The 13,440-nt window shown below is 44.9% G+C and overlaps 1 protein-coding gene across 1 annotated transcript in view; it reads right to left on the bottom strand.

Moving 5' to 3' along the window:
- The window catches only part of KCNH8 (potassium voltage-gated channel subfamily H member 8), a 726,151-nt gene that overhangs the window by 51,625 nt on the left and 661,086 nt on the right, over positions 1 to 13,440 (bottom strand). The window lies entirely within an intron of this gene.

Raw genomic sequence — 13,440 nt, 5'->3', positions numbered from 1 at the left:
TTCTGCCTGGGTGCCTGGGCCTAAATGTGTGACAGTGGCCTGTTCCAGTGGTGGCTGACGTGAAGCCTGATTCTCTGCTATGACATGAAGACAGATTCTGCGCTGACATAAGGCCAGATTCTCTGTTACGGGACCGCTCTCCTCTGTCTGGGTGCCGGGGCCTAAGTGTGTGACAGTGGCCTGTTCCAGTGGTGGGTGACGTGAAGCCTGATTCTCTGCTATGACATGAATACAGATTCTGCGCTGACATAAGGCCAGATTCTCTGTTACGGGACCTCTCTCCTCTGCCTGGGTGCCTGGGCCTAAATGTGTGACAGTGGCCTGTTCCAGTGGTGGCTGACGTGAAGCCCGATTCTCTGCTATGACATGAATACAGATTCTGCGCTGACATAAGGCCAGATTCTCTGTTACGGGACCGCTCTCCTCTGTCTGGGTGCCGGGGCCTAAATGTGTGACAGTGGCCTGTTCCAGTGGTGGGTGACGTGAAGCCTGATTCTCTGCTATGACATGAATACAGATTCTGCGCTGACATAAGGCCAGATTCTCTGTTACGGGACCTCTCTCCTCTGCCTGGGTGCCTGGGCCTAAATGTGTGACAGTGGCCTGTTCCAGTGGTGGCTGACGTGAAGCCTGATTCTCTGCTATGACATGAAGACAGATTCTGCGCTGACATAAGGCCAGATTCTCTGTTACGGGACCGCTCTCCTCTGTCTGGGTGCCGGGGCCTAAATGTGTGACAGTGGCCTGTTCCAGTGGTGGGTGACGTGAAGCCTGATTCTCTGCTATGACATGAATACAGATTCTGCGCTGACATAAGGCCAGATTCTCTGTTACGGGACCTCTCTCCTCTGCCTGGGTGCCTGGGCCTAAATGTGTGACAGTGGCCTGTTCCAGTGGTGGGTGACGTGAAGCCTGATTCTCTGCTATGACATGAATACAGATTCTGCGCTGACATAAGGCCAGATTCTCTGTTACGGGACCTCTCTCCTCTGCCTGGGTGCCTGGGCCTAAATGTGTGACAGTGGCCTGTTCCAGTGGTGGGTGACGTGAAGCCTGATTCTCTGCTATGACATTAAGACAGATTCTGTGCTGACATAAGGCCAGATTCTCTGTTACGGGACCTCTCTCCTCTGCCTGGGTGCCTGGGCCTAAATGTGTGACAGTGGCCTGTTCCAGTGGTGGGTGACGTGATGCCTGATTCTCTGCTATGACATGAAGACAGATTCTGTGCTGACATAAGGCCAGATTCTCTGTTACGGGACCTCTCTCCTCTGACTGGGTGCCTGGGCCTAAATGTGTGACAGTGGCCTGTTCCAGTGGTGGGTGACGTGAAGCCTGATTCTCTGCTATGACATGAAGACTGATTCTGCGCTGACATGAAGCCAGATTCTCTGCTATGGCATGAAGAGACTGATTCTCTGCTGACATGAAGCCAGATTCTTTGCTATGGCATGAAGAGACTGATTCTCTGCTGACGTGAAGCCAGATTCTCTGCTATGGGACCTCTGTCCAATTGATATTGGTTCATTTTTATTTTTTTAATTTTAATTTTAATTCATTTCCCTATCCACATTTGTTTGCAGGGGATTTACCTACATGTTGCTGCCTTTTGCAGCCCTCTAGCTCTTTCCTGGGCTGTTTTACAGCCTTTTTAGTGCCCAAAAGTTCGGGTCCCCATTGACTTCAATGGGGTTCGGGTTCGGGACGAAGTTCGGGTCGGGTTCGGCCGAACTTCTCGAACCCGAACATCCAGGTGTTCGCTCAACTGTAATCAAAACCACAGCAAAACGCTTCCGTTAAAATAGTACAACTGGCTGCATCTGTTCAGAACGGATTCTGTTGTAATTTATCGAAAATTAATTTTGCAGATTTGGCACTAAAACCATTGTAAGTCAATGGGCACTGAACCGTTTTTTTCATGTCAGAAATGTCCAGCTTCTTCAGTTTCCCATGCCACACATGAAAACGCTGCTTGCAGTGATTTTGTGTCCTGCATGGGAATGCAACAAACCGGAACAGAATGCATTCTGGTGCTCTCTATTCCGGTTTGTTTAGTTTTGTCCCCATTGACAATAAACGGGGACAAAACTGAAGCGTTGTGCTGCGGCACAGGGTCTCAAAACCGGACAGCACAATGCAGATGTGAAAGTAGCCTAAGTCAGTTCAATACTGTAAGGGGCATAGGGGGAGGTTTATAAAAACTGGTACAAACTAATACTGGCTAGTTGCCCATAGAAACCAATAAGATTGAAAAATGAAAGGTGGAATTGTATTAGTTGCTATGGGCAACTAGGTCACTTTTTCTTTGAACTAGTCTTAATAAATACCCCCCCACACACAGTCTCATGGAAAATGTTGGTATAAGTGGCTGTTCTTTAGCCTTGCTGGGAGCAAGATTAGTTAAGTCTAGTGATGAGCTAATTAATTCTAATGTAATCAAGTTTTTTACAAATATCCCCAAAAATTATGAAACTTTAGTAATTCATTTCTGACATGTCAGGAGACAGAGATGAAGACATCTTCCACCAAATAGGGATCATTTTTAACTTTTATTTTTTAACTTTAAAAATACGGCAGTGCAGTGTGTTTTTAAAGGGGTTTTCTGAGACTTAAATACTGATGACCTATCATCTGGATAGGTCATCAGCATCTGATTGGTGGGGTTCGACACCCGGGACCCCTTGCAGATTAGCTATTTGTGAAGGCACCGACTCTCACAGTAGTACAGTGGTCAGCTTTCCCTAGGCCATGTGCCATCACGTTTATCAGTCACATGGCCTAGTTGCAGCTCAGCCCCATAGAAGTGAATGGGGCTGAGCTGCGATAATAAGCACAACCACTATACACAGGAGGGCCAGTGCCTTCTCAAACAGCTGATCTGCGGGGGTCCTGGGTGTCGGACCTGCACTGATCAGATACTGATGACTTAAGTCTTGGAAAACCCTTTTAAGAAGGCGGCTAGTTACCACAATCTACCATCAGCTACCATCTGTTTACTCACAGCCACGTATGTTGCTGTCATATTGATATTACTAAAGCTGTCTTGGTGTTAAAGAGTTCGAAAGGAGTTGGATATCAACCTAGGAGAGCACAGTGTCATACATGACTTTTCAGGGCAACTGGGTCGAATTTACTCAGACCTTAATTGAATCTGACAACTGATTTGTGAACTGAAACAAATTTCAAGAAATTTTCTCATCTGTAGTTGAGTCACTATTTTATAAAGAATGAATATTTAGCTATATGAATAGGAAATACATTTAGCCATATATTGGACTATATGCCTTATGCTTCAGGGCCAAAAAATAGAATCTCTGCTGTAGCCATAAATACACATATGAAAAGTATGATCATGTATTGTTTTTATCACTTGTTTGTGTTACGGGTTTTTTCTTCACATTAAATGGATATAATTTCAACTCCAGATTACATTAGTGGGAAAATTATTGATTATGGATTAGCAGATGTTCGCATATTGCACTCTTAACCTTCCTATTCCCATAATTACAGTATGAAAAATAGGTGCCACCAAATTATTGTCTGTGACCTAGTAGGACAAAGAAACTGGTAGATCCACATAATATAAAAACTGATATAAAAGAACAACCACGCTTATGATAAAATAAGAAAACAAATCATGTAGAGGTTTTATTTTTAATACTGCTTTCTAAACTGCATAAATATGCATTTTGAAGTCACAAAGTGCATTGTGTTGTTGTATGTGTTTTAACTGTGTACATGCTCTACCACTAGTCAGGATTTGACTTAATTATTACTGTTGCTTATTATCACTACTATAATGTTTTATTAATACAGTTAATAATAACAATCATCATTGAAATATTTTATCATAACTGACTTCTTAATTTTTCAAATCCCTTTTAAAATGGATCTACTTTCATATTTTAATTTAAGTTACTTTAGAATAAAATATTATATTTCATATATACTGTACATGTGAAATTCTTTGTGGACAGTTGATATGATATGTCCAAAATATTCTGCTGTGTCTACTATTTATACAGTTCATCAAGGGATGGTGTAATACAGAAGTACAAGGATAATGTATTGATATTAAAGGACAACTATAATGAAAACCATAGTTTCTCATGTGTATACACCTGTAATCATGATGCCTGATGCTACTACTGTTTCTTGTAGGTTTCTTACGTGGGTTTTCCAACATTTTCAAAAATTTTCAGGATAAATTCAATTTATCCTGAACCGAATTTCCTAGTACTTAGTTGTAGCGAATCGATTTAACCTGAAATAGTGTAAAAAAATAAATAAAAAAATCATACTTACCTCCTGTATTTGCTCGCGACGGGCTGCCGCCACCATCTTTATTGAAGATCTTGGCCGAAATCCTGTGCCGGCCGGCGTGACGTCATCTCGGGCCGCATGAGATTTTATGCCAGATCTTGAAGCAAGATGGCGGCGGCCAGCCAGTTGTGAATAAATGGAGGCAGGAAGTATGATTTAATTTTTTTTTTCTGTTAATTTTACACTGTTGTTACTCTAAGATGCTATGATCATGTATGAATGCAGCATCTGAGGGGTGTCAATCCCATGTGTGGTGACGTATGATGGAACCAAGCCGGCCGGCGTGACGACATCATCTCGGGCCGCCTGAGATTTCATGCCAGATCTTTAAGCAAGATGGTGGCAGACGGCCTGTTGCGAGCAAATGGAGGTGTTAAGTATGATTTCATATTTTTTTTTCTGTCAATTTTACACTGTTTTTACTCTAAGATGCTATGATCATGTATGAATGCAGCATCTGAGGGGTGTCAATGATGAGGAGCGGTGCTATTGCAGCTCTCTGTTATTGCACCTACTACTTACAAAAACTGTGCTTTATGATGAAGTAATTAATCACGAAGCGAATTTATTAGTAAAATTTGGCGAAGCAGCTGAATCAAATTTTCCAAAACTTCGCTCATCTCTGTTCATCACAGCAGGGATTTTCTCTAACTCTGATGGTTTACTTAGTTTAATACAGAACATTATATAATAATTGTGATTAAAAATATCATATTTTAGGACCCGCCATTTCCCTGCTAAGGACCATCCCTTTTTTTTGAAGGTGCAGATAATTTCTCTAACCCTAGATACACCAATGTGAGCCACATCTTGCCCCAATTTATGTCAAAATCTAGGTACACTTACATTAGTAAATGTGGGTCAGTGATTTCTAAAAGCTGAATTCATTTCCTCCAAGTTTGCATGGGGGAAATAGAGGAACACTGTTGTAATGTGGGCTAGGTAAATGATATGATTTCATGTGCGTGCTGGAGTTTCTGTACATTTACTTAACAAATTATTAAATTTTAAAATTAATTTGTAGGAGAACGATTTTATCTATAGAAGTTTGCTCCTTTTATGTGTTCTATGTATACGAAAACAGAAGATATTCATGTGATCCGCCTGCTATGATATCCTGGCACTGGGTTTGGGATTTTTATGTCATTTAAAAGGCTTGAAATAGTGCCTGATCTGGAAAGCCAATACTAATTGGAAGGGGTCGGCACACAGCCAGGCAGACATCTAGTATTCCAAACTATAAATCAAAGTGTAAAAATATCAGTGTAAAGTTTTCCTTGACTGAAAAAAAATGTTGCTTTTGCATATAGAGAATAGGAAAATATATATTTTAGAAAGAAAAAATACATATTGTGGAAATTATTTGATAGCTTAAATGGATAACTTAAAAATGTCATAAAGTAAAATGTATTTACAGAAAAGAACATGGTATTATTAATAAATGAATAAATGTAAAAATTAGAAATAAAAATCACCATCTTGAAAAGTAGATAAAAGCAAAGTGATATGATAACAAGATCTATAACTTGTAATAAAAAATATTTTATAAGATTTACCTCTCTTGAACATAATTGGAAATTTACTTTGTTGAATTGCTAGATACAAAGAATTGTAGCATCAATTTCTGATTAGAGATGTTGCGAACATAAAATTTTCCGTTTGCGAACGGCGAACGCGAATTTCCGCAAATGTTCGCGAACGGGCGAACCGCCATAGACTTCAATAGGAAGGCGAATTTTAAAACCCACAGGGACTCTTTCTGGCCACAATAGTGATGGAAAAGTTGTTTCAAGGGGACTAACACCTGGACTGTGGCATGCCGGAGGGGGATCCATGGCAAAACTCCCATGGAAAATTAGGTAGTTGACGCAGAGTCGGGTTTTAATCCATAAAGGGCATAAATCACCTAACATTCCTAAATTGTTTGGAATAACGTGCTTTAGACATCCAGTGTATACGATCAGGTATGATGTTGTATCGATCAGGTAGTATAAGGGTTACGCCCGCTTCACAGTGACAGACCAAACTCCCCATTTAACGCACAGCAAACAACCGCAAACAGTTAATTTGCACAACCGCAAACTCCCCATTTGCACAAGGTTGGATACCAAGCTAGCCATGTCCCGTTCCTTGTCCTCACTGACGTCATTAAAGGTCTCTTCCTCCACCCAGCCACATACAACACCAAGGGTCCCCGAAAGGTGACAACAAGCCCCCTGGGACGCCTGCTGTGGTTGGTCTTCCACCTCCTCAAAGCCACCTTTCTCCTCTGACTCCTCTTCTTCAGACTCCTCTCTCTGCGTTGCCGCAGGTCCAGCAATCGACGACGACAAGGCTGCTTCTGGTGGTGATGGTGACCACAACTCTTCCTCTTCATGCTCATCTACGGCCTGATCCAGCACTCTTCGCAGGGCACGCTCCAGAAAAAATGCATATGGGATGAGGTTGATGATGTTGCCTTGGCTTTGACTGACCAGGTTTGTCACCTCCGCAAAAGAACGCATGAGCCTACAGCCATTGTGCATGAGCGTTCAGTAACGCGGCCAAAAAATACCCAGCTCCGCAGAGGCTGTCCTCTTTTTTTTTTATTAAAAAAATCTGTTCTTACCAGTTTAATCTCTGTTTTGTCCCCTATCAGGGGCCGGTGTATGAAATAGATTTTAGGAAACGGGAGATGGAAAAAGATGGTTGGTCGGTCCTCTTACTTCCAATTTGGGGCACTGCGCGTGCGCCGTGCAATGTACTGTGCCGCCCTATATGAGTGGTGTGTTAAGTAGTACTATTCCTATCAGTTTAATCCCTGTTACGTCCCCTATCAGGGGCCGGTGTATGGAATAGATTTTAGGAAACGGGAGATGGAAAAAGATGGTTGGTCGGTCCTCTTACTTCCAATTTGGGGCACTGCGCGTGCGCCGTGCAATGTACTGTGCCACCCTATATGAGTGGTTTGTTAAGTAGTACTATTCCTATCAGTTTAATCCCTGTTACGTCCCCTATCAGGGGACGTGTATCAAATAGATTTGAGACAACCGCAAAGAGTTGTCAATAGTTGACACACTCATGACATAAATTTTATTCCTCTATGCGTCAATCTTGGTGTAGTGATGACTGTGCTCGTGCGCACGTTTGGGAAATTGCAGGCGATGTCGGTTTTTCAAAGCCTATGGTCGTGCTGAGGTAGTTCAGTGACAGTTAAGTTACCCAGAAAACAATGATTCTGCAGAGTGGGCCCATTGTTGGCCTAGTAGGCTTTAATGATCACCTTAGATGATCACAAAGAAAATTAATGTTTTTCTATGCAAAATTATCCAGCCGATCGCTTTTGGTCTGTTCACAATGAAGCAGCGACCTTATCATCTGGGGTGTGCCAACATTGCCAACACACTCATAGAGGTGATCGCTTCATTGTGATACACAAGCCCCTTCACCACAACAAGGTAACGATCACGAAGGGGAATTGACACATGTATGTGCCTTTTTTTTGTGTTTCGTTTTTGCAGCCACAGTGCAGCACCAGAGGCCAGAAAAATTAGGCATGTACACATGCCTGAAAAAATAGGTATTGTTGCAGCCGCTGCAGCAGCCAGAAAAATAGATGTTTTCCAGGCAGAAAGTGCACTAAAACATTGCGGCTTGAACCCTAGTTGGTGGCGGAGAAGTCACGCATGTCATCCGGCATGCAGAGATTAAATACAGCAGCGTGTGGACCATTTTATAGCCCAAGGCATCTCATCAGGCCTTTTTTAGTCAAATGCATCCCCCACTGTCAGTCCCTTCGGGATCCATGCCTCATTTATCTTAATAAAGGTGAGGTAATCTAGATGTTTTTGACCTAGGCGACTTCTCTTCTCAGTGACAATACCTCCTGCTGCGCTGAAGGTCCTTTCTGACAGGACACTTGAAGCGGGGCAGGCCAGAAGTTCTATCGCAAATTGGGATAGCTCAGGCCATAGGTCAAGCCTGCACACCCAGTAGTCAAGGGGTTCATCGCTCCTCAGAGTGTCGATATCTGCAGTTAAGGCGAGGTAGTCTGCTACCTGTCGGTCGAGTCGTTCTCTGAGGGTGGACCCTGAAGGGCTGTGGCGATGCGTAGTACTTAAAAAGCTCTGCATGTCCTTCATCAACAACACGTCTATAAAGCGTCCTGTCCTTGCCGGCGTGGTCGTGGTAGGAGGAGGATTACTTTCACCTCTTCCCCTGTTAGATTCCCGTTGTGCTGTGACATCACCCTTATACGCTGTGTAAAGCATACTTTTTAACTTGTTTTGGAACTGCTGCATCCTTTCCGACCTCCGGTAATTCGGTAACATTTCAGCCACTTTCTGCTTATACCGGGGGTCTAGTAGGGTCCCTCAACAGGCATGACAGCATGAAAGACCCCATTTGCACAAGGTTGGATGCTGAGATACTCATGTCCCTTTCCTCATCCTCACTGATCTCATTGAAGGTCTGTTCTTTCCCCCAGCCACGTACAACACCACGGGTACCAGATAGGTGACAACGAGCACCCTGGGATGCCTGCTGTGGTTGGTCTTCCTCCTCCTCAAAGCCACATTCCTCCTCTGACTCCTCTTCCTTAGACTCCTCTTCCAGCGTTGCCGCAGGTCCAGCAATCGACGACGACAAGGCTGCCTCTGGGGGTGATGGTGACCACAACTCTTCCTCTTCGCGCTCATCTACGGCCTGATCCAGCACTCTTCGCAGGGCACACTCCAGGAAGAAAACAAATGGGATGAGGTCGTTGATGGTGCCTTCGGTGCGACTGACTAGGTTTGTCACCTCCTCAAAAGGACGCATGAGCCTACAGGCATTGCGCATGAGTGTCCAGTAACGTGGCAAAAAAATACCCAGCTCTACAGAGGCTATCCTGGCACCCCGGTCTTACAAATACTCGTTGACAGATTTTTCTTGTTGGAGCAGGTGGTCGAACATTAGGAGTGTTGAATTCCAACGTGTCGGGCTGTCGCAAATCAAGCGCCTCACTGGCATGTTGTTTCACCGCTGAATATCGTAAAAGTGCTCCATGGAACGCCTGAAATGGCCACACACCTTCCTGGCCTGCTTGAGGACGTCCTGTAAGCCTGGGCACTTATGCACAAAGCGTTGTACGATCAGATTCAACACATGTGCCATGCACGGCACATGTGTCAACTTGCCCAAATTCAATGCCGTCAACAAATTGCTTCCGTTGTCACACACCACTTTGCCGATCTCCAGTTGGTGCGGGGTCAGCCACTGATCCACCTGTGTGTTCAGGGCGGACAGGAGTGCTGGTCCGGTGTGACTCTCTGCTTTCAGGCAAGTCAACCCCAAGACGGCGTGACACTGTCGTATCCGGCATGTGGAATTGCCCCTGGGGAGCTGGGGGGGTGAAATTGATGTGGAGCAAGACGCAGCAGCAGAAGTGGACTCAGCCGAGGAGGTTAGTGAAGAGGATGGAGCAGGAGGAGTAGAGGAAGTGGCAGCAGGCCTGCCTGCAAGTCGTGGCGGTGTCACCAACTCCTCTGCAGAGCCACGCATTCCATGCTTGGCAGCCATCAGCAGGTTTACCCAATGCGCAGTGTACGTGATATACCTGACCTGACCGTGCTTTGCAGACCAGGTATCAGTGGTCAGATGGACCCTTGCCATGACTTCCTTTTCCACAATAGAGTACAGGTTGGGGATTGCCTTTTGTGAAAAAAAAATTCAGCCGGGTACCTTCCACTGCGGTGTCTTAATAGCTACAAATTTTTTGAAGGCCTCAGACTCCACCAGCTTGTATGGTAAAAGCTGGCGGGCTAAGAGTTCCGAAAAGGCAGCTGTCAGACGCCGGGCAAGGGGGTGACTCTGTGACATTGGCTTCTTACGCTCAAACATTTCCTTGACAGACACCTGACTGTGGGCAGATGAGAAGGAACTGCTGAAGGTGAGAGGTGGAGTGGCGGGTGGTTGACAGGGGGCAAGGAGGACAGCAGTGGCTGACGTGGCTGAAGATGCTGGACCAGGAGGAGGATGGTGGCTTTGAGTTTGTGTGCTGCTTGTACTCATCATGTGTTGATCCCATAGGCGTTTGTGATGTGAGATCATGTGCCTTCGCAAAGCAGTTGTACCTTGGTGGGTGTTGGACTTCCCACGACTCAGTTTCTTTTGGCACAGGTTGCAAATGGCATCTCTGTTATCAGAGGCAGACACACCAAAAAAATGCCACACTGCTGAGCTTTGCAATGACGGCATTCTGGTGGTGGCAACAGCATGCGTTGATTGGCGTGCTGTCTGGCTGACCCCGGGTGCCGATACATGCTGTCTGACTGTGCCACTAGCTCCTTGCGACGACCTCCCCCTGCTTCCAACTCGTCTGCTCCTCCTCTCTGTCTCCCCATCTGAACTTTCCCCCTGCTCTTCTTCTCTTCGAGCGGGCACCCATGTGACATCCACGGACACATCAACATCATCAACCGCTTCACTTGTATCTGACAACTCAGCAAAGGAAGCAGCAGCGGGTACAACATCATCATCATCACACCGTACGTCCATGTGTGTAACGCTGCCTGACTGAGACATATCCCTGTTATCTACATCCTCTGGCAATAATGGTTGCGCATCACTCATTTCTTCCAACTGACGTGTAAATAACTCCTCTGACAGATCAAGTGAAGCGACTGTGGTGCTAGTGTTGGTGGTGGTGGCGGGCGGGCAAGTGGTAACTTGAGAGGTGCCCGAAGCTGAGCTGTAGGAGGATGGTGCGTCAAGGTTCTGAGCGGAAGCTGTAGAAGAAGGGCTTTTTGGGGTGCTGTCAGGACGCTGGACACAGAACACTGGCCTAGCTAATGATTTCCCTATTATTTCAGCAGCAGCAGCACTCTCCCTGCTCTAACTAACACTGCAGCTTCAGAATGAATCTAAGATGGATGCTGTCCTTGCTTTTTGATAGGAGGTGGGAGGGTCGGGGAGGGAGGGTATGCTGATTGGCTGGAATGTGTCTGCTGACTGTGAGGTACAGGGTCAAAGTTTGCTCAATGATGACGTATAGGGGGCGGACCGAAAGTCGCATATGTTCGCCCGCCACGGCGAACGCGAACAAGCGATGTTCGCCGGCGAATAGTTCGGGACATCTCTATTTCTGATGTGCGTTATGATGATGCCACATTGAGGTCTGTTGCCAGTACACGCGGATTAGCATTAGCACAAGATACAGCTAAAGAAATATAACATGTTGCACGAACATTGGAAAAGGTCTTGGAAAACTATAGCCATTGACTTTACACCATTTGATCTGGCTTAAAGAGCACCTATCAACAGGATCAACCCCATCAAACCAGGAATATTGCCTGGTAGTGTTTATTCTCCTGTTTACAATTATATCTGTCGTACGAAAAATCGGTTTCTGTGTTCCAGAGAAAAAAAAAAACTTGCATTCTTTATTAAAATGAGGGCTTCAGTGCACTTGTAAGTGGGGCCTAGCTCCTTGGTGCACTTCAGCTCCTCAGCTTTCCACTGCTGATCACACCCCTTGGGACATTAAAGCTGTTTTTGCATAAAGAATGACAATGCCACTAGTGATTTTCCCGAGACAGTATGCATACTTTAATAGTGTTGAGCCTGCTGACAGAAGCTCTTTTAAGAAGATCAACTAAGATTATTAAACAATATTATGCAATTATACAACTTTTGAAGAATATTAATTCAGAATTACCTAAGCATAGAGTTTATGGCAAGAAAATTACATGATCTTTCTCTGGTACATTTCTTCTTGTAGTAAGGTACCCTTAAAAGGGTTGTCTCACTTTAGCAAGTGGCATTTATCTAAAGGCACTTACTAACATATTGTGATTGTCCATATTGCCTCCTTTGCTGGCTTCATTCATTTTTCCATCATGTTATACACTGCACTTTTTCCTATAGTGTGCAAGCACGTCCACAGCGGCTGGATTGCAGGGTGGTCGTAACCTCTGGATGCAAGCAGCGTATAATGTAATCTAAAAATGGATCAAGCCAGCAAAGAAGGCAATATGGACAATCACAATACATTAGTAAGTACCTTGTAGTAACATTGTCTACATGATAAATTTAATTTGCTGAAGTGAGACACTGTCACGACCGCTATTCCAGCAGCAGTCGTGTTGCCCCAGACGGAGGGGAAGGGGGACCCTTATCTACGGATGGGAATAGTATGGCCACCCCTGACTAACCCTAAGCTGGCACCTGTCTGCCCTGATACCCTAGACGGGGTGTGAACCCGTGCGGCGAGCAGGATGCCTAAACCCTCAGTCACCCTAACAAGCCTAGAGTGGGGAAAGGCCGATGGGAGCACTAGTCACCATCACTCATGTCTAGGAGAACAGCAGGGGAAGACAGCAACAAACAAACTATAGCAGAGATAGACTTATCCAGTCACGAGCAGAGAAGCGATCCCAATCACGACAATCCACGCCGGACAAGAGCTCCACAGCAACACCATCAAACGATCTCCTTCAAAGGTCAGAATAGAACTGGAAGTAAGGACTATATCTGGCAATGACTGCAAGTGAAAGTGAAACTAATATAGTAGCTGGGAGTGGCAGACAGGACTCACCTGAGAAGGATGCCTACAAACTCCCAGTCAGGACAAAAAGGTTCACAAGGCAAAACCCAGATGACATACCCTGAACCACGGAGCAAACTCACAAGCTATCGCGAGTAGCAAGTCGCTGCGACCTTCTCCTCCCAGACCTGTCTGGATCAGTCACAGTCGTGACAGACAACCCCTTTAAGTGATCACCGTTTTCAACTGCTGAGAACACAGGCCATAGTCTGTAATCTTTGGAGGAATCTGGTAGTAATTCTTCCTATTAAATTCTCTGGTAACCCCCAAATGCAAGTTTCCAAGTTTCTATATACTATAGATCAATTGCCCCACAGGCAGTAATACCTACTGCAGGATGGCAACAGAAGCAACTCAGCAAATATTACCTGAAGCTGCACCTCACTATTCAGTGACCCCCTATGCAAACTGCATATAATACTACTTATACAGAGTGCTCTCTTTACATCCACTTTTTGCTTTCTGGCCAAACGCATGGAAACCAGCTGAAAGTCAACACAGAAATCTTAATAGTGGACCTATCATGTTAAATGCTAAATATGTATTTGGCTATA

The sequence above is a fragment of the Bufo bufo genome, chromosome 5 (assembly GCF_905171765.1).
Source record: "Bufo bufo chromosome 5, aBufBuf1.1, whole genome shotgun sequence".
NCBI lineage: Eukaryota > Metazoa > Chordata > Amphibia > Anura > Bufonidae > Bufo > Bufo bufo.
This window is presented reverse-complemented; position numbering and strand designations above follow the sequence as displayed.